Source organism: Oncorhynchus keta, chromosome 21 (genome assembly GCF_023373465.1).
Source record: "Oncorhynchus keta strain PuntledgeMale-10-30-2019 chromosome 21, Oket_V2, whole genome shotgun sequence".
Taxonomy (NCBI): domain Eukaryota; kingdom Metazoa; phylum Chordata; class Actinopteri; order Salmoniformes; family Salmonidae; genus Oncorhynchus; species Oncorhynchus keta.
In genome coordinates, this window is record NC_068441.1 from 59463197 (window position 1) to 59486139 (window position 22943).

Sequence of the window (22943 nt, forward strand, 5' to 3'; positions counted from 1 at the left end):
TACAGAATATATATATATTTTATTAAGGAGAGACATATATATAGTTTTATGATATATTAATGTTTTATATATATTGTTTTATATATTAAGCGGAATATATTAATGTTTTATTAGCATATAATGTTTTATATATATATATATTTGTTATACAGCGGAGAGATTAATGTTTTATATTAGGGTTTTATATATAGTTTTATATATATACAGCGGATATACACGGAGAGATATAGATGTTTTATATATATATTTTTATATATACAGCGGGATATATATATTCGGATATATTAATAGCGGATATTAATGTTTTATACAGCGGGATATATACAGTGTTTTATATATATCAGTTTTTATATATATAGCGGAGAGATAGAATGGAGAGAGACAGCGTTTTATATATATATTGAGATACAAGCGTTTTATACAGCGGAGAGAGAATGTTTTATATAAGAATGTTTTATATATTAATGTTTTATTACATATATTTTATATACAGTTTTGCGGAGATTAATGCGGAGAGACAGCGGGGAGAGAGACAGCGGAGAGAGACAGCGGAGAGCGACAGCGGAGAGAGACAGCGGAGAGAGACAGTTTTAGAGAGACAGCGGAGAGAGACAGCAAGACAGACAGCAGAGAGAGAGAGCGAGTTGAGACAGCGGAGAGAGATATGGAGAGAGAGACAGCAGAGAGAGACAGCGGAGAGAGAGACAGCGGAGAGAACAGCGGATAGATACAGCGGAGAGAGACGGAGAGAGACAGCGGAGAGAGAGAGCGGAGAGAGACAGCGGAGAGAGAGAGGGATACAGAGTAGAGGATACAGAGGTACCCCTCTACAAGCTCTGGTCTAAGAGCTGCTCCAGGGTTCTCCATTCAGTAGCTTCAAAACCTCTGAAAGTTGATGTTGGGATTGGAAGGTTCCAGAGGTTAAGGAGCAGGAGGACACTGGGGACCACCTTGGCAGAGTCAAACCACACAGCTTGAGACATTACATGATAAAAGACTCAGAAAAAATGATTTTGTATAAAAACAGAAGACTAACTTAGTCTTTAGTAACAATCCAGTTTTTGAAGTGCGTGGCTTAGTTGGTAGAGCACGGTCCTTGTGGGTTCAATTCCCACGGAGGGCCAGTATGAAAACCTATGAAAATGTATGCACTTGCTTTTGTAAGTCGCTCCGGATAAGATGGTATGATGAAATATATATATATATATATATGTAAGTTACAAGTATAAAGTTCATCACCATATGAATATTAAGAAGTGGTGGGTGACAGTCTGTTCTGGGATGGTGTGTGTTTAGACAGTGTTAGAGGTGATGAAGACATATATCCGGCCAGGAAGGTAGTGGCTCCTGTCTCAACAGGCCTACAGTGTGTTAGAGGTGATGAAGACATATATCCGGGCCAGGAAGGTAGTGAAGGCTCCTGTCTCAACAGCTTCATCTCCACATCGATCAGGAAGTCTCTCGGCTGTCTCACCTGCCGCTGCAGGTACACCGCCCCAGAAACTGTTCAGCTTCCGCGTGGAGAAGTAGTTCTCTTCGTTACCGTGGGTGATGGAGATAGCAATGTTGTCTCCCTGTAGGCGGGGAGGGCCAATCCTGAAGATCTGAGTGGGGATGACAATGTTGATCTGGAAGCTCAGCTGGTAGTAGGTGATTCTCAGAGGAGAGGTCTGGCAGTCTACAGAGTTTGCTGGACAACCACTGCGCTCACAACGACTGGAGAGAGAGAGAGAGTTAGGTGAGAGAGAAAATGGTTTACGGTGAGAGAGGGTTAGAGAGAGAGAGAGAGAGAGAGAAAGAGAGAGAGAGAGAGAGAGAGAGAGAGAGGGTTAAAGAGAGAGATAGAGAGAGATGGTTAGAGAGAGAGAGAGAGAGAGAGAGGGGGTTAAAGAGAGAGAGAGATGGTTAGAGAGAGAGAGAGAGAGAGAGAGAGAGAGGGGTTAGAGAGAGGGGGGGTTAGAGAGAGAGAGAGAGAGGTGGTTAGAGAGAGAGAGAGAGAGAGAGAGAGGGTTAGAGAGAGAGAGAGAGAGAGAGATGGTTAGAGAGAGAGAGAGAGAGAGAGAGAGAGAGAGGTTAGAGAGAGAGAGATGGTTAGAGAGAGAGAAAGAGAGAGAGAGAGAGAGAGAGAGAGATATAGAGAGAGAGAGATAGAGAGAGAGAGAGAGAGGCTAGAGAGAGAGAGAGAGAGAGATGGTTAGAGAGAGAGATAGAGAGAAAGAGAGAGAGAGGGTTAGAGAGAGAGAGAGAGATGGTTAGAGAGAGAGAGAGAGAAAGGTTAGAGAGAGAGAGAGAGAGAGAGAGAGAGAGAGAGAGAGAGAGAGAGAGAGAGAGAGAAAGAGGGTTAGAGAGAGAGGGGGGGTAGAGAGAGATCGATAGAGAGAGAGGGTTAGAGAGAGAGGGGGTTAGAGAGAGAGAGAGGGTTAGAGAGAGAGAGAGAGAGAGGGTTAGAGAGAGGGGGGGAGAGAGATCGATAGAGAGAGAGGGTTAGAGGGGGGGTTAGAGAGAGAGAGAGGGTTAGAGAGAGAAAGAGGGAGAGAGAGAGGGGGTTAGAGAGAGAGAGAGGGTTAGAGAGAGAGAGAGAGAGAGTTAGAGGGTTAGAGAGAGAGGGTTAGAGAGAGAGAGAGAGGGGGTTAGAGAGAGAGAGGGTTAGAGAGAGAGAGGAGAGGTTAGAGGTGAGAGAGAGAGAGGGCTAGAGAGAGAGAGGGAGAGAGGTTAGGGAGAGAGAGAGAGAGAGAGAGAGAGAGAGAGGGTTAGAGAGAGAGGGGAGAGAGAGAGAGAGAGAGTGAGGGTTAGAGAGAGACAGAGAGAGAGAGAGAGAGAGGGAGAGAGAGAGAGAGAGGGGGTTAGAGAGAGAGAGAGAGAGAGAGAGAGAGAGAGAGAGACAGAGAGAGACAGAGAGAGAGAGAGAGAGAGAGAGAGAGAGGAGAGAGTGAGTGAGTGAGTGAGTGAGTGAGTGAGTGAGTGAGTGAGTGAGTGAGTGAGTGAGGAGTGAGTTGTACTCACGTATCTGAGACCTTTCTGTAATATGTAGGCAGGAGAAAGTGAGACACCTGTACCCTCCCTGGACGTTGGAGCAGGTCTGTTCTGTAGAGCAGTTATGAACTCCTGTTGTGCACTCATCAATATCTACGACAGACAGACTCATCAATATCTACAACAGACATACTCATCAATATCTACGACAGACAGACTCATCAATATCTACGACAGACAGACTCATCAATATCTACAACAGACAGACTCATCAATATCTACAACAGACAGACAGACTCATCAATATCTACAACAGACAGACAGACTCATCAATATCTACAACAGACAGACTCATCAATATCTACAACAGACAGACTCATCAATATCTACGACAGACAGACTCATCAATATCTACAACAGACAGACTCATCAATATCTACAACAGACAGACTCATCAATATCTACGACAGACAGACTCATCAATATCTACAACAGACAGACTCATCAATATCTACAACAGACAGACAGACTCATCAATATCTACAACAGACAGACAGACTCATCAATATCTACAACAGACAGACTCATCAATATCTACATCAGACTCATCATTATCTACAACAGACAGACTCATCAATATCTACAACAGACAGACAGACTCATCAATATCTACAACAGACAGACAGACTCATCAATATCTACAACAGACAGACTCATCAATATCTACAACAGACAGACTCATCAATATCTACGACAGACAGACTCATCAATATCTACAACAGACAGACAGACTCATCAATATCTACAACAGACAGACTCATCAATATCTACAACAGACAGACTCATCAATATCTACGACAGACAGACTCATCAATATCTACAACAGACAGACTCATCAATATCTACAACAGACAGACAGACTCATCAATATCTACCACAGACAGACTCATCAATATCTACAACAGACAGACAGACTCATCAATATCTACAACAGACAGACTCATCAATATCTACAACAGACAGACTCATCAATATCTACAACAGACAGACTCATCAATATCTACAACAGACAGACTCATCAATATCTACAACAGACAGACTCATCAATATCTACAACAGACAGACAGACTCATCAATATCTACAACAGACAGACTCATCAATATCTACGACAGACAGACTCATCAATATCTACAACAGACAGACTCATCAATATCTACAACAGACAGACAGACTCATCAATATCTACCACAGACAGACTCATCAATATCTACAACAGACAGACTCATCAATATCTACAACAGACAGACTCATCAATATCTACAACAGACAGACTCATCAATATCTACAACAGACAGACTCATCAATATCTACAACAGACAGACAGACTCATCAATATCTACAACAGACAGACTCATCAATATCTACGACAGACAGACTCATCAATATCTACAACAGACAGACAGACTCATCAATATCTACAACAGACAGACTCATCAATATCTACAACAGACAGACAGACTCATCAATATCTACAACAGACAGACTCATCAATATCTACAACAGACAGACTCATCAATATCTACGACAGACAGACTCATCAATATCTACAACAGACAGACTCATCAATATCTACGACAGACAGACTCATCAATATCTACAACAGACAGACTCATCAATATCTACAACAGACAGACTCATCAATATCTAACAGACAGACTCATCAATATCTACAACAGACAGACTCATCAATATCTACAACAGACAGACTCATCAATATCTACAACAGACAGACTCATCAATATCTACCACAGACAGACTCATCAATATCTACAACAGACAGACTCATCAATATCTACAACAGACAGACAGACTCATCAATATCTACAACAGACAGACAGACTCATCATTATCTACTAACAGACACTCATCAATATCTACAACAGACAGACTCATCAATATCTACAACAGACAGACAGACTCATCAATATCTACAACAGACAGACAGACTCATCATTATCTACAACAGACACTCATCAATATCTACCACAGACAGACTCATCAATATCTACAACAGACAGACTCATCAATATCTACAACAGACAGACTAATCAATATCTACCACAGACAGACTCATCAATATCTACAACAGACAGACTCATCAATATCTACAACAGACAGACAGACTCATCAATATCTACAACAGACAGACAGACTCATCAATATCTACAACAGACAGACAGACTCATCAATATCTACAACAGACACTCATCAATATCTACAACAGACAGACTCATCAATATCTACAACAGACAGACAGACTCATCAATATCTACAACAGACAGACTCATCAATATCTACCACAGACAGACTCATCAATATCTACAACAGACAGACCTCATCAATATCTACAACAGACAGACAGACTCATCAATATCTACCACAGACAGACTCATCAATATCTACAACAGACAGACTCATCAATATCTACCACAGACAGACTCATCAATATCTACAACAGACAGACTCATTAATATCTACAACAGAGACAGACCCATCAATATCTACGACAGACAGACAGACAGACTCATCAATATCTACGACAGACAGACTAATCAATATCTACAACAGACAGACTCATCAATATCTACGACAGACAGACTCATCAATATCTACAACAGACAGACTCATCAATATCTACAACAGACAGACAGACTCATCAATATCTACCACAGACAGACTCATCAATATCTACAACAGACAGACAGACTCATCAATATCTACAACAGACAGACAGACTCATCAATCTATCTACAATATCTACAACAGACAGACTCATCAATATCTACAACAGACACTCATCAATATCTACAACAGACAGACTCATCAATATCTACAACAGACAGACTCATCAATATCTACGACAGACAGACTCATCAATATCTACAACAGACAGACTCATCAATATCTACAACAGACAGACTCATCAATATCTACAAGACACTCATCAATATCTACAACAGACAGACTCATCAATATCTACAACAGACAGACAGACTCATCAATATCTACAACAGACAGACAGACTCATCATTATCTACAACATACACTCATCAATATCTACAACAGACACTCATCAATATCTACAACAGACAGACTCATCAATATCTACACAGACAGACAGACAGACTCATCAATATCTACAACAGACAGACTCATCAATATCTACAACAGACAGACAGACTCATCAATATCTACAACAGACACTCATCAATATCTACAACAGACAGACTCATCAATATCTACAACAGACAGACAGACTCATCAATATCTACAACAGACAGACAGACTCATCATTATCTACAACAGACACTCATCAATATCTACAACAGACAGACTCATTAATATCTACAACAGACAGACTCATCAATATCTACGACAGACAGACTCATCAATATCTACCACAGACAGACTCATCAATATCTACAACAGACAGACAGACAGACTCATCAATATCTACAACAGACAGACTCATCAATATCTACAACAGACAGACTCATCAATATCTACGACAGACAGACTCATCAATATCTACAACAGACAGACTCATCAATATCTACAACAGACAGACTCATCAATATCTACAACAGACAGACAGACTCATCAATACCTACAACAGACAGACAGACTCATCAATATCTACAACAGACAGACTCATCAATATCTACAACAGACAGACTCATCAATATCTACGACAGACAGACTCATCAATATCTACAACAGACAGACTCATCAATATCTACAACAGACAGACTCATCAATATCTACAACAGACAGACTCATCAATATCTACCACAGACAGACTCATCAATATCTACAACAGACAGACTCATCAATATCTACAACAGACAGACAGACTCATCAATATCTACAACAGACAGACAGACTCATCATTATCTACAACAGACACTCATCAATATCTACAACAGACAGACTCATCAATATCTACAACAGACAGACAGACTCATCAATATCTACCACAGACAGACTCATCAATATCTACAACAGACAGACTCATCAATATCTACAACAGACAGACTCATCAATATCTACAACAGACAGACTCATCAATATCTACAACAGACAGACTCATCAATATCTACAACAGACAGACAGACTCATCAATATCTACCACAGACAGACTCATCAATATCTACAACAGACAGACTCATCAATATCTACCACAGACAGACTCATCAATATCTACAACAGACAGACTCATTAATATCTACAACAGACAGACAGACTCATCAATATCTACGACAGACAGACAGACAGACTCATCAATATCTACGACAGACAGACTCATCAATATCTACAACAGACAGACTCATCAATATCTACGACAGACAGACTCATCAATATCTACAACAGACAGACTCATCAATATCTACAACAGACAGACAGACTCATCAATATCTACCACAGACAGACTCATCAATATCTACAACAGACAGACAGACTCATCAATATCTACAACAGACAGACAGACTCATCATTATCTACAACAGACACTCATCAATATCTACAACAGACAGACTCATTAATATCTACAACAGACAGACTCATCAATATCTACGACAGACAGACTCATCAATATCTACAACAGACAGACTCATCAATATCTACAACAGACAGACTCATCAATATCTACAACAGACAGACAGACTCATCAATATCTACAACAGACAGACAGACTCATCAATATCTACAACAGACAGACTCATCAATATCTACAACAGACAGACTCATCAATATCTACGACAGACAGACTCATCAATATCTACCACAGACAGACTCATCAATATCTACAACAGACAGACAGACAGACTCATCAATATCTACAACAGACAGACTCATCAATATCTACAACAGACAGACTCATCAATATCTACAACAGACAGACTCATCAATATCTACAACAGACAGACTCATCAATATCTACAACAGACAGACTCATCAATATCTACAACAGACAGACTCATCAATATCTACAACAGACAGACAGACTCATCAATATCTACAACAGACAGACAGACTCATCAATATCTACGACAGACAGACTCATCAATATCTACGACAGACAGACTCATCAATATCTACAACAGACAGACTCATCAATATCTACAACAGACAGACTCATCAATATCTACAACAGACAGACAGACTCATCAATATCTACAACAGACAGACAGACAGACAGACAGACAGACAGACAGACAGACAGACAGACAGACAGACAGACAGACAGACAGACAGACAGACAGACAGACAGACAGACCACTGTGACCACTGTGACCACTGTGACCACTGTGATAGCTCAACCCATAAGGACATGATGGGATATAGAACAGCCCTGTATATAAAGTATGTGAGACGCTGGGTGATGTCAGTCCGCACTTCTGCAGGTGTGTCCGGTGGCTGACATGGTGTATCCGTTAGGGGGACAGGCACACTGATAGCTCCCTGGGATGTTCACACACTGGAACACACACAGGTTGCCAACACTCTGGGAACACTCATCAATATCTGCAATAGAGAGACATGTCAATACAAACACAGTGGCTATTGGTAACATGGAGCTGTCATGGTGTGATACCTTCACAGGTGTGTCCGTCTTCCTTCAGGTAGAAGCCCTGTCTGCAGTAACATTGGTAGGACCCATAGATGTTAGCACACTCCTGACCACACGGACTAGAGTCACACTCATTCAGATCTGAGAAAGCGAGAGAGAGAAAGAGATTAACAACACAGCTGCCCAGATCAAGCAGTAGCAGTACAAGGGTATAACATCTATAGCAGAGACGGGAATGCTTATGGGGCAGGTGTTGCTGCAGACACAGAGCCCCGTCGATCCTTCATGACTGGTCTGCCAATGCAACCACCCGAGGGGTTTCAACAAGACGTCCCCTGAGGCCAATCTGCCAGCCCCGGCCTGCTAGCTGTCTGAATCGCTGTGCCTCCAGCTCGCCGAGCTACTCACTGGACCCTATGATCACTCGGCCACACATGCCTCTCCCTAATGTCAATATGCCTCGTCTATTGCTGTTCTGGTTAGAAATGTTTGCCTTATTTCACTGTGCATGGTACACTGTAGAGCCTCCAGCTCTGCTCAATATGCCTTAGCTAGCCCTGGGTGGCTTGGTGATTTGGTTGGCTGGGTGGCTTGGTGATTTGGTTGGCTGGGTGGCTTGGTGATTTGGTTGGCTGGGTGGCTTGGTGATTTGGTTGGCTGGGTGGCTTGGTGATTTGGTTGGCTGGGGCTTGGTGATTTGGTTGGCTGGGGGCTTGGTGATTTGGTTGGCTGGGTGGCTTGGTGATTTGGTTGGTTGGGTGGCTTGGTGATTTGGTTGGTTGGGTGGCTTGGTGATTTGGTTGGCTGGGTGGCTTGGTGACTTGTCCTTGGTGACAGTTGGTATTTTTGGTATTTTATTAGGATCCCCATTAGCTGTTGCCTATATATCAATGCATACACACAAACTATCTAGGTCAAATAGGGGAGAGGCGTTGTGCCGCAAGGTGTTGCTATATCTGTTTTTTTTAAACCAGGTTTGCTGTTTATTTGAGCAATATGAGATGAAGGGAGTTCCATGCAATAAGGGCTCTATATAATACTGTACATTTTCTTTAATTTGTTCTGGATTAAACAGGTGGCACTGTGAAAGACTACGTCTAGTTTGCTGAGTAGAGTGTTGGAGGCTATTTTGTAAATGGTAGGATAGTCACAACCATCAAATGTATACAAACAGGCTTCGTGAAACACGAGAGAAAACGGACTCAAGCCTCAATGCATACAAAATAAGTATCACACAAACAATCTTGCACAAAGACATGAGGGGAACAAATACATGTAGATTGATTGGGGAATGAAAACCAGGTGTGCAGGGAACAAGACAAAACAAATGGATACATGAAAAATGGAGTGGCGATGGCTAGAAAGTCGATGACGTCGGCCGCCGAACAAGGAGAGGAGCAACGGAAGGAGTGTTGTATGGCGTTGAAGCTCGTTTGGAGGTTTGTTAGCACAGTGTCCAAAGAAGGGGCCAGATGTATACAGAATGGTGTCGTCTGCGTAGAGGTGGATCAGAGAATCACCAACAGCAAGAGCAACATCATTGATGTATACAGAGAAAGGAGTCGGCCCGAGAATTGAACCCTGTGGCATCCCCATAGAGACTGCCAGAGGTCTGGACAACAGGCCCTCCGATTTGACACACTGAACTCTATCTAAGAAGTAGTTGGTGAACCAGGCGAGGCAGTCATTTCAGAAGCCAAGGCTGTTGAGTCTGCCGATAAGAAAGCGGTGATTGACAAAGTCGAAAGTCTTGGCCAGGTCGATGAAGATGGCTGCTCAGTACTAACTTTTATCGATGGCGGTTATGATATCGTTTAGTACCTTGAGCATGGCTGAGGTGCACCCATGACCAGCTCGGAAACCAGATTGCATATTGGAGAAGGTATGGTGGGATTCAAAATGGTCAATGATCTGTTTATTAACTTGGCTTTCAAGATTTTAGAAAGGCAGGGCAGGATGGAAATAGGTCTGTAACAGTTTGGGTCTAGAGGCAGGGCAGGGCAGGGCAGGGCAGGGCAGGGCAGGGCAGGGCAGGGCAGGGCAGGATGGATATAGGTCTGTAACAGTTTGGGTCTAGAGGCAGGGCAGAGTAGGGCAGGGCAGGATGGATATAGGTCTATAACAGTTTGGGTCTAGAGGCAGGGCAGGGCAGGGCAGGGCAGGGCAGGGCAGGGCAGGGCAGGGTAGGGCAGAGTAGGGCAGAGTAGGGCAGGGCAGGATGGATATAGGTCTATAACAGTTTGGGTCTAGAGGCAGGGCAGAATGGATATAGGTCTATAACAGTTTGGGTCTAGAGGCAGGGCAGGGCAGGGCAGGGCAGGGTGGATATTGGTCTGTAACAGTTTGGGTCTAGAGGCAGGGCAGGGCAGGGCAGGGCAGGGTGGTCTGCAACAGTTTGGGTCTAGAGTGTCACCGCCTTTGAAGAGGGGATGACCTCGGCAGCTTTCCAATCTTTAGGGATCTCAGACGACACGAAAGAGAGGTTGAATAGGCTAGTAATAGGGGTCTCAAATTTTGGTGGATAATTTTAGAAAGAGAGGGACAGATTGTCTAGCCCAGCTGATATCTAGGGATCCAGATTTTGCCGTTTGTTCAGAACATCAGCTGTCTGGATTTGGGTGAAGGAAAAGCAGGGGGCAAGTTGCTGCAGGGGATTCTGAGATGTTGGCCAGGTTAGGGTGGAAAGCATGGCCAGCTGTGGAATAATGCTTATTGAAATGATCGATTCTCGTAGATTTATGTTTCCTTTCCTCAGTGCAGTGGGCAGCTCGGAGTAGGTGCTCTTATTCTCCATGGACTTTAGAGTGTCCCAAAACTTTTTTAGAATTAGTGCTACAGGAAGCACATTTCTGTTTGAAAAAGCTATCCTTAGCTTTCCTAACTGACAGAGTATATTGGTTCCTGACTTCCCTGAAAAGTTGCATATCGCGGGGCTATTCGATGCTAATGCAGAACGCCACAGGATATTTTTGTCCTGGTCAAGGGCAGTCAGGTCTGGGGTGAACCAAGGCCTATATCTGTTTGGAATGAGACTAATGTGAGGCAAAATAAATCATTAATTAATCAGAAGACTATTGATCAGATATGAAAATATCTGAAAGGTTATATTGGGACATTACAACTTTGTAATATGAATATTTTCCTTTGTGCCCCGACTTCCTAGTTAATTACGGTTACATGATTAATTAGTCTAATCGCGTAATACTAATTACAGAGAATCTTTTGATAAAACTAAGTCTTCAATTTAATGATAGTAAAGACAAGACACTTCACAGTACAACATGCAGTTCTGAAGTACCTTCACAGTACAACATTCAGTTCTGAAGTACCTTCACAGTACAACATGCAGTTCTGAAGTACCTTCACAGTACAACATGCAGTTCTGAAGTACCTTCACAGTACAACATGCAGTTCTGAAGTACCTTCACAGTATTACATGTATTTCTGAAGTACCTCCACAGTACAACATGTATTTCTGAAGTACCTCCACAGTAGTTCTGAAGTGCTTCCACAGTATTAGTTCTGTCACAGTTGTCTTACCTTCACAGTTCTTCCCGTCGAAGGCCAGAGAGAAGCCTGCTGTACAGGAACACTGGTAGGATCCTGGACTGTTCTCACACGTCTGAGCACATAGCCTGCCGGGGTAGCTCCAACACTCATTCACATCTGGAGAGGAGAGAGGAGAGGAGAGGAGAGAGGAGGAGAGAGGAGGAGAGAGGAGGAGAGGAGCGGAGAGGAGCGGAGAGGAGAGGGAGAGGGAGAGGGAGAGGAGAGAGGGAGAGAGAGAGGGAGAGGGAGAGGAGAGGAGAGGAGAGGAGAGGAGAGGAGAGGAGAGGAGAGGAGAGAGAGGAGAGGAGAGGAGAGGAGAGGAGAAAAGGAGGGAGGGGAGATTAGAGAAGGGGAGAGAGGAAGGTTTGTGAGGAGGGGAGAGGAGAGGAGAGGGGGAGAAGAGAGAGGATAGGAGAGTGGAGAGAGGAGGGGAGAGGAGAGGAGATGGTTTGTGAGGAGGGAGAGGAGAGTAGAGGGGGAGAAGAGAGGAGAGAGAGGAGAGAGGAGAGAGGAGGGGAGAGGAGAGTAGAGGACGAGAGAGAGGAGAGGAGAGTAGAGGACGAGAGAGAGGGGAGGAGAGTAGAGGATGAGAGAGAGGAGAGGAGAGTAGAGGATGAGAGAGAGGAGGGGAGGAGGGGAGAGGAGGGAGAGTAGAGGACGAGAGAGAGGAGGGGAGGAAGGGAGAGGTCAGGTTAGCGTAATAGAGAGGTATAGAGGTGTGTGTGTGTGTGTGTGTGTGTGTGTGTGTGTGTGTGTGTGTGTGTGTGTGTGTGTGTGTGTGTGTGTACCTACCGCTGCAGACCTGGCGTAGTGCATCGTACAGGTAGCCTGTTTGACAGTCACAGCGGTAGCTCCCAGGGAGGTTATGACAGATCTGACCCTCACCACACCCATGGTTACCTGTCTGACATTCATCCACATCTACACAGGGAAGAGAGTCGACACTTCAGCAACTGCTCTCTCTTTCTCTCTGTATTTGTCTTTGTCTCTCAACTCGAAGGGCTTTATTGGCATGTCATACATTTACATTTAAGTCATTTAGCAGACGCTCTTATCCAGAGCGACTTACAAATTGGTGCATTCACCTTATGACATCCAGTGGAACAGCCACTTTACAATAGTGCATCTAAATCTTTTAGGGGGTGAGAAGGATTACTTATCCTATCCTAGGTATTCCATATGCTTACAAAGCAGGTCAAATAAGCAATAAACAAAAATGAAATCAACAATAACAAATGAAAACAGAATATTTCTCTCACAAGAGAGGCATTTGAAATGATATACTGTATTGTTGTCGTTGTACAGTGCTGTAACCATGTGTAAACTAGTTGCAGTACGACAGAGAAGATAAATAAACAGAGGAATATAGGTTGCATTTATATTATCACTGTTCAGTAGGCTATAGGCCCAATACATTATCCCTGCATATTGGCTATACTCAGTAGGCTATAGACCCAATACATTATCCCTGCATATTGGCTATACTCAGTAGGCTATAGGCCCAATACATTATCCCTGCATATTGGTTATACTCAGTAGGCTATAGGCCCAATACATTATCCCTGCATATTGGTTATACTCAGTAGGCTATAGGCCCAATACATTATCCCTGCATATTGGTTATACTCAGTAGGCTATAGGCCCAATACATTATCCCTGCATATTGGCTATACTCAGTAGGCTATAGGCCCAATACATTATCCCTGCATATTGGTTATACTCAGTAGGCTATAGGCCCAATACATTATCCCTGCATATTGGCTATACTCAGTAGGCTATAGGCCCAATACATTATCCCTGCATATTGGTTATACTCAGTAGGCTATAGGCCCAATACATTATCCCTGCATATTGGCTATACTCAGTAGGCTATAGGCCCAATACATTATCCCTGCATATTGGCTATACTCAGTAGACTATAGGCCCAATACATTATCCCTGCATATTGGCTATGCTCAGTAGGCTATAGGCCCAATACATTATCCCTGCATATTGGTTATGCTCAGTAGGCTATAGACCCAATACATTATCACTGCATATTGGTTATGCTCAGTAGGCTATAGGCCCAATACATTATCCCTGCATATTGGCTATGCTCAGAAGGCTATAGGCCCAATACATTATCCCTGCATATTGGTTATGCTCAGTAGGCTATAGGCCCAATACATTATCCCTGCATATTGGCTATGCTCAGTAGGCTATAGACCCAATACATTATCACTGCATATTGGCTATACTCAGTAGGCTATAGGCCCAATACATTATCACTGCATATTGGCTATACTCAGTAGGCTATAGGCCCAATACATTATCACTGCATATTGGCTACTTTCGTGCGTTTTGCCAGCAGCTCTTTGTTGTGCGTCAAGCATTGCACTGTTTATGACTTCAAGCCTATCAACTCCCGAAATGAGGATGGTGTAACCGAAGTGAAATGGCTGGCTAGTTAGCGCGCGCTAATAGCTTTTCAAACGTCACTCGCTCTGAGCCTTCTAGTAGTTGTTCCCCTTGCTCTGCATGGGTAACGCTGCTTCGATGGGGGTTGTTGTCGTTGTGTTGCTGGCTCGAACCCAGGGAGGAGCGAGGAGAGGGACGGACGCTATACTGTTACACTGGCAATACTAAAGTGCCTATAAGAACATCCAATAGTCAAAGGTTAATGAAATACAAAATGGTATAGAGGGAAATAGTCCTATAATTCCTATAATAACTACAACCTAAAACTTCTTACCAGGGAATATTGAAGACTCGTGTTAAAAGGAACCACCAGCTTTCATATGTTCTCATGTTCTGAGCAAGGAACTGAAACGTTAGCTTTCTTACATGGCACATATTGCACTTTCTTTCTTCTCCAACACTTTGTTTTTGCATTATTTAAACCAAATTGAACATGTTTCATTATTTACTTGAGGCTAAATTGATTTCATTAATGTTTTATATTAAGTTAAAATAGGTGTTCATTCAGTATTGTTGTAATTGTCATTATTACAAATAAATACATACAAATCGGCCGATTAATCGGTATCGGCTTTTTGGTCCTCTAATAATCGGTATCAGTATCGGCGTTGAAAAATCATAATCGGTTGAAACTACTGGCAAACAGCTCGGATACCCCGCAAGACTTGCCACCAGAGGTCTTTCACTGTCCCAAGTCCAGAACAGACTATGGGAGGCACACAGTACTACATAGAGCCATGACTACATGGAACTCTAGATTTAAAAAACAGATAAAAAAAACACCTTATGGAACAGCGGGGACTGTGAAGCAACAAACATTGGCACAGACACTGTCACGACTTCCACCGGAGTCGGTCCTTGTGCGAGCGGCGTTCGGCGGTCGACGCCACCGGCCTTCTAGCCATCACCGATCCACTTTTCATTTTCCATTTGTTTTGTCGTTGTTTCTTTACACACCTAGCTTCAATTCCACCATTACATGTTCATTATTTAACCCTCTGGTTTCCCCCATGTTTATTTTACTGTATCTGATGTCTGGTATTATTGTTACCGGGTATTGTTTACGCTGTTTATTTTGTGGTATCGGTATTTTTCCAGCACCATAGTATTGTGTTTATACTCGTGTTTTCTTGGATGAAATACCTTGTCCACGCATCTCAGCTCTCCTGCGCCTGACTCCTTGTGTCCAGACAGACTGCGGTCCAGACAGACTGGTGTCCAGACAGACTGGTGTCCAGACAGACTGGTGTCCAGATAGACTGGTGTCCAGACAGACTGGTGTCCAAACAGACTGGTGTCCAGACAGACTGCAGTCCAGACAGACTGCCGCCCAGACAGACTGCGGTCCAGATAGACTGGTGTCCAGACAGACTGGTGTCCAGACAGACTGGTGTCCAGACAGACTGGTGTCCAGACAGACTGGTGTCCAGACAGACTGCGGTCCAGACAGACTGCGGTCCAGACAGACTGGTGTCCAGACAGACTGCGGTCCAGACAGACTGGTGTCCAGACAGACTGGTGTCCAGACAGACTGCGGTCCAGAAAGACTGCGGTCCAGACAGACTGCGGTCCAGACAGACTGGTGTCCAGACAGACTGCGGTCCAGACAGACTGGTGTCCAGACAGACTGGTGTCCAGACAGACTGCGGTCCAGAAAGACTGCAGTCCAGACAGACTGCCGCCCAGACAGACTGCGGTCCAGATAGACTGGTGTCCAGACAGACTGGTGTCCAGACAGACTGGTGTCCAGACAGACTGGTGTCCAGACAGACTGGTGTCCAGACAGACTGCGGTCCAGACAGACTGCGGTCCAGACAGACTGGTGTCCAGACAGACTGCGGTCCAGACAGACTGGTGTCCAGACAGACTGGTGTCCAGACAGACTGCGGTCCAGAAAGACTGTGGTCCAGACAGACTGCGGTCCAGACAGACTGGTGTCCAGACAGACTGGTGCCCAGACAGACTGGTGTCCAGACAGACTGGTGCCCAGACAGACTGGTGTCCAGATAGACTGGTGTCCAGACAGACTGGTGTCCAGACAGACTGGTGTCCAGACAGACTGGTGTCCAGATAGACTGGTGTCCAGACAGACTGGTGTCCAGACAGACTGGTGTCCAGACAGACTGCAGTCCAGACAGACTGCCGCCCAGACAGACTGCGGTCCAGATAGACTGGTGTCCAGACAGACTGGTGTCCAGACAGACTGGTGTCCAGACAGACTGGTGTCCAGACAGACTGGTGTCCAGACAGACTGCGGTCCAGACAGACTGGTGTCCAGACAGACTGGTGCCCATACAGACTGGTGTCCAGATAGACTGGTGTCCAGACAGACTGGTGTCCAGACAGACTGGTGTCCAGACAGACTGGTGTCCAGACAGACTGCGGTCCAGACAGACTGGTGTCCAGACAGACTGGTGTCCAGACAGACTGCGGTCCAGAAAGACTGCGGTCCAGACAGACTGCGGTCCAGACAGACTGGTGTCCAGACAGACTGGTGCCCAGACAGACTGGTGTCCAGACAGACTGGTGCCCAGACAGACTGGTGTCCAGATAGACTGGTGTCCAGACAGACTGGTGTCTAGACAGACTGGTGTCCAGACAGACTGCGGTCCAGACAGACTGGTGTCCAGACAGACTGGTGTCCAGACAGACTGCGGTCCAGACAGACTGCGGTCCAGACAGACTGCGGTCCAGACAGACTGGTGTCCAGACAGACTGGTGCCCAGACAGACTGGTGTCCAGACAGACTGGTGTCCAGATAGACTGGTGTCCAGACAGACTGGTGCCCAGACAGACTGGTGTCCAGATAGACTGGTGCCCAGACAGACTGGTTTACAGACAGACTGGTGTCCAGACAGACTTGTGTCCATACAGACTGGTGTCCAGACAGTCTGGTGTCCAGATAGACTGGTGTCCAGACAGACTGGTGTCCAGACAGACTGGTGTCCAGACAGACTGCGGTCCAGACAGACTGCGGTCCAGACAGACTGGTGCCCAGACAGACTGGTTTACAGACAGACTGGTGTCCAGACAGACTTGTGTCCATACAGACTGGTGTCCAGACAGTCTGGTGTCCAGATAGACTGGTGCCCAGACAGACTGGTGTCCAGACAGACTGCGGTCCAGACAGACTGGTGTCCAGACAGACTGCGGTCCAGACAGACTGGTGTCCAGACAGACTGCGGTCCAGACAGACTGGTGTCCAGACAGACTGGTGTCCAGACAGACTGCGGTCCAGACAGACTGGTGTCCAGACAGACTGGTGTCCAGACAGACTGCGGTCCAGACAGACTGGTGTCCAGACAGACTGCGGTCCAGACAGACTGCGGTCCAGACAGACTGGTGTCCAGACAGACTGGTGCCCAGACAGACTGGTGTCCAGACAGACTGGTGCCCAGACAGACTGGTGTCCAGATAGACTGGTGTCCAGACAGACTGGTGTCCAGACAGACTGGTGTCCAGACAGACTGCGGTCCAGACAGACTGGTGTCCAGACAGACTGGTGTCCAGACAGACTGCTGTCCAGACAGACTGCGGTCCAGACAGACTGCGGTCCAGACAGACTGGTGTCCAGACAGACTGGTGCCCAGACAGACTGGTGTCCAGACAGACTGGTGTCCAGACAGACTGGTGTCCAGACAGACTGGTGTCCAGACAGACTGGTGTCCAGACAGACTGCGGTCCAGACAGACTGGTGTCCAGACAGACTGGTGTCCAGACAGACTGCGGTCCAGACAGACTGCGGTCCAGACAGACTGCGGTCCAGACAGACTGGTGTCCAGACAGACTGGTGCCCAGACAGACTGGTGTCCAGACAGACTGGTGCCCAGACAGACTGGTGTCCAGATAGACTGGTGTCCAGACAGACTGGTGCCCAGACAGACTGGTGTCCAGATAGACTGGTGCCCAGACAGACTGGTTTACAGACAGACTGGTGTCCAGACAGACTTGTGTCCATACAGACTGGTGTCCAGACAGTCTGGTGTCCAGATAGACTGGTGTCCAGACAGACTGGTGTCCAGACAGACTGGGTCCAGACAGACTGCGGTCCAGACAGACTGGTGCCCAGACAGACTGGTTTACAGACAGACTGGTGTCCAGACAGACTTGTGTCCATACAGACTGGTGTCCAGACAGTCTGGTGTCCAGATAGACTGGTGCCCAGACAGACTGGTGTCCAGACAGACTGCGGTCCAGACAGACTGGTGTCCAGACAGACTGCGGTCCAGACAGACTGCGGTCCAGACAGACTGGTGTCCAGACAGACTGCGGTCCAGACAGACTGGTGTCCAGACAGACTGCGGTCCAGACAGACTGCGGTCCAGACAGACTGGTGTCCAGACAGACTGCGGTCCAGACAGACTGGTGTCCAGACAGACTGCGGTCCAGACAGACTGCGGTCCAGACAGACTGGTGTTCAGACAGACTGGTGCCCAGACAGACTGGTGTCCAGACAGACTGGTGCCCAGACAGACTGGTGTCCAGATAGACTGGTGTCCAGACAGACTGGTGTCCAGACAGACTGGTGTCCAGACAGACTGCGGTCCAGACAGACTGGTGTCCAGACAGACTGGTGTCCAGACAGACTGCGGTCCAGACAGACTGCGGTCCAGACAGACTGCGGTCCAGACAGACTGGTGTCCAGACAGACTGGTGCCCAGACAGACTGGTGTCCAGACAGACTGGTGCCCAGACAGACTGGTGTCCAGATAGACTGGTGTCCAGACAGACTGGTGTCCAGACAGACTGGGGTGTCCAGACAGACTGCGGTCCAGACAGACTGCGGTCCAGACAGACTGCGGTCCAGACAGACTGGTGTCCAGACAGACTGGTGCCCAGACAGACTGGTGTCCAGACAGACTGGTGCCCAGACAGACTGGTGTCCAGATAGACTGGTGTCCAGACAGACTGGTGCCCAGACAGACTGGTGTCCAGATAGACTGGTGCCCAGACAGACTGGTTTACAGACAGACTGGTGTCCAGACAGACTTGTGTCCATACAGACTGGTGTCCAGACAGTCTGGTGTCCAGATAGACTGGTGTCCAGACAGACTGGTGTCCAGACAGACTGCGTCCAGACAGACTGCGGTCCAGACAGACTGGTGCCCAGACAGACTGGTTTACAGACAGACTGGTGTCCAGACAGACTTGTGTCCATACAGACTGGTGTCCAGACAGTCTGGTGTCCAGATAGACTGGTGCCCAGACAGACTGGTGTCCAGACAGACTGCGGTCCAGACAGACTGGTGTCCAGACAGACTGCGGTCCAGACAGACTGGTGTCCAGACAGACTGCGGTCCAGACAGACTGGTGTCCAGACAGACTGCGGTCCAGACAGACTTAGGTCCAGACAGACTGCGGTCCAGACAGCCTGGTGTCCAGACAGACTGCGGTCCAGACAGACTGGTGTCCAGACAGACTGCGGTCCAGACAGACTGCGGTCCAGACAGACTGGTGTCCAGACAGACTGGTGCCCAGACAGACTGGTGTCCAGACAGACTGGTGCCCAGACAGACTGGTGTCCAGACAGACTGGTGTCCAGACAGACTGGTGTCCAGACAGACTGGTGTCCAGACAGACTGCGGTCCAGACAGACTGGTGTCCAGACAGACTGGTGTCCAGACAGACTGCGGTCCAGACAGACTGCGGTCCAGACAGACTGGTGTCCAGACAGACTGGTGTCCAGACAGACTGGTGCCCAGACAGACTGGTGTCCAGACAGACTGGTGCCCAGACAGACTGGTGTCCAGATAGACTGGTGTCCAGACAGACTGGTGTCCAGACAGACTGGTGTCCAGACAGACTGTGGTCCAGACAGACTGGTGTCCAGACAGACTTGTGTCCATACAGACTGGTGTCCAGACAGTCTGGTGTCCAGATAGACTGGTGCCCAGACAGACTGGTGTCCAGACAGACTGCGGTCCAGACAGACTGGTGTCCAGACAGACTGCGGTCCAGACAGACTGGTGTCCAGACAGACTGCGGTCCAGACAGACTGGTGTCCAGACAGACTGTGGTCCAGGCAGACTGCGGTCCAGACAGACTGCGGTCCAGACAGACTGGTGTCCAGACAGACTGCAGTCCAGACAGACTGGTGTCCAGACAGACTGCGGTCCAGACAGACTGCGGTCCAGACAGACTGGTGTTCAGACAGACTGGTGCCCAGACAGACTGGTGTCCAGACAGACTGGTGTCCAGACAGACTGCGGTCCAGACAGACTGCGGTCCAGACAGACTGCGGTCCAGACAGCCTGGTGTCCAGACAGACTGCGGTCCAGACAGACTGGTGTCCAGACAGACTGCGGTCCAGACAGACTGCGGTCCAGACAGACTGGTGTCCAGACAGACTGGTGCCCAGACAGACTGGTGTCCAGACAGACTGGTGTCCAGACAGACTGGTGTCCAGACAGACTGGTGTCCAGACAGACTGGTGTCCAGACAGACTGGTGTCCAGACAGACTGCGGTCCAGACAGACTGGTGTCCAGACAGACTGGTGTCCAGACAGACTGCGGTCCAGACAGACTGCGGTCCAGACAGACTGGTGTCCAGACAGACTGGTGTCCAGACAGACTGGTGCCCAGACAGACTGGTGTCCAGACAGACTGGTGCCCAGACAGACTGGTGTCCAGATAGACTGGTGTCCAGACAGACTGGTGTCCAGACAGACTGGTGTCCAGACAGACTGTGGTCCAGACAGACTGGTGTCCAGACAGACTTGTGTCCATACAGACTGGTGTCCAGACAGTCTGGTGTCCAGATAGACTGGTGCCCAGACAGACTGGTGTCCAGACAGACTGCGGTCCAGACAGACTGGTGTCCAGACAGACTGCGGTCCAGACAGACTGGTGTCCAGACAGACTGCGGTCCAGACAGACTGGTGTCCAGACAGACTGTGGTCCAGGCAGACTGCGGTCCAGACAGACTGCGGTCCAGACAGACTGGTGTCCAGACAGACTGCGGTCCAGACAGACTGGTGTCCAGACAGACTGCGGTCCAGACAGACTGCGGTCCAGACAGACTGGTGTTCAGACAGACTGGTGCCCAGACAGACTGGTGTCCAGACAGACTGGTGCCCAGACAGACTGGTGTCCAGATAGACTGGTGTCCAGACAGACTGGTGTCCAGACAGACTGGTGTCCAGACAGACTGCGGTCCAGACAGACTGGTGTCCAGACAGACTGGTGTCCAGACAGACTGCGGTCCAGACAGACTGCGGTCCAGACAGACTGGTGTCCAGACAGACTGCGGTCCAGACAGACTGCGGTCCAGACAGACTGCGGTCCAGACAGACTGGTGTCCAGACAGACTGGTGCCCAGACAGACTGGTGTCCAGACAGACTGGTGCCCAGACAGACTGGTGTCCAGATAGACTGGTGTCCAGACAGACTGGTGTCCAGACAGACTGGTGTCCAGACAGACTGGTGTCCAGACAGACTGCGGTCCAGACAGACTGCGGTCCAGACAGACTGGTGTCCAGACAGACTGGTGCCCAGACAGACTGGTGTCCAGACAGACTGGTGCCCAGACAGACTGGTGTCCAGATAGACTGGTGTCCAGACAGACTGGTGCCCAGACAGACTGGTGTCCAGATAGACTGGTGCCCAGACAGACTGGTTTACAGACAGACTGGTGTCCAGACAGACTTGTGTCCATACAGACTGGTGTCCAGACAGTCTGGTGTCCAGATAGACTGGTGTCCAGACAGACTGCGGTCCAGACAGACTGCGGTCCAGACAGACTGGTGCCCAGACAGACTGGTTTACAGACAGACTGGTGTCCAGACAGACTTGTGTCCATACAGACTGGTGTCCAGACAGTCTGGTGTCCAGATAGACTGGTGCCCAGACAGACTGGTGTCCAGACAGACTGCGGTCCAGACAGACTGGTGTCCAGACAGACTGCGGTCCAGACAGACTGGTGTCCAGACAGACTGCGGTCCAGACAGACTGGTGTCCAGACAGACTGCGGTCCAGACAGACTGCGGTCCAGACAGACTGCGGTCCAGACAGCCTGGTGTCCAGACAGACTGCGGTCCAGACAGACTGGTGTCCAGACAGACTGCGGTCCAGACAGACTGCGGTCCAGACAGACTGGTGTCCAGACAGACTGGTGTCCAGACAGACTGCGGTCCAGACAGACTGGTGTCCAGACAGACTGGTGTCCAGACAGACTGCGGTCCAGACAGACTGGTGTCCAGACAGACTGGTGTCCAGACAGACTGCGGTCCAGACAGACTGGTGTCCAGACAGACTGGTGTCCAGACAGACTGCGGTCCAGACAGACTGCGGTCCAGACAGACTGCGGTCCAGACAGACTGGTGTCCAGACAGA

At 47.5% G+C, this 22943-nt stretch overlaps 1 protein-coding gene across 1 annotated transcript in view; it reads right to left on the minus strand.

The window, feature by feature from the left end:
• Positions 1-754: 754 nt before the first annotated feature.
• The window catches only part of LOC118382591 (fibulin-2-like), a 318974-nt gene continuing 296785 nt past the window's right edge, over positions 755-22943 (minus strand). Inside the window, exon 16 of the transcript XR_008075151.1 lies at positions 755-950. The gene's annotated coding sequence lies outside the window, so the exon portion shown is untranslated. The remainder of the gene's footprint in view (positions 951-22943) is intronic.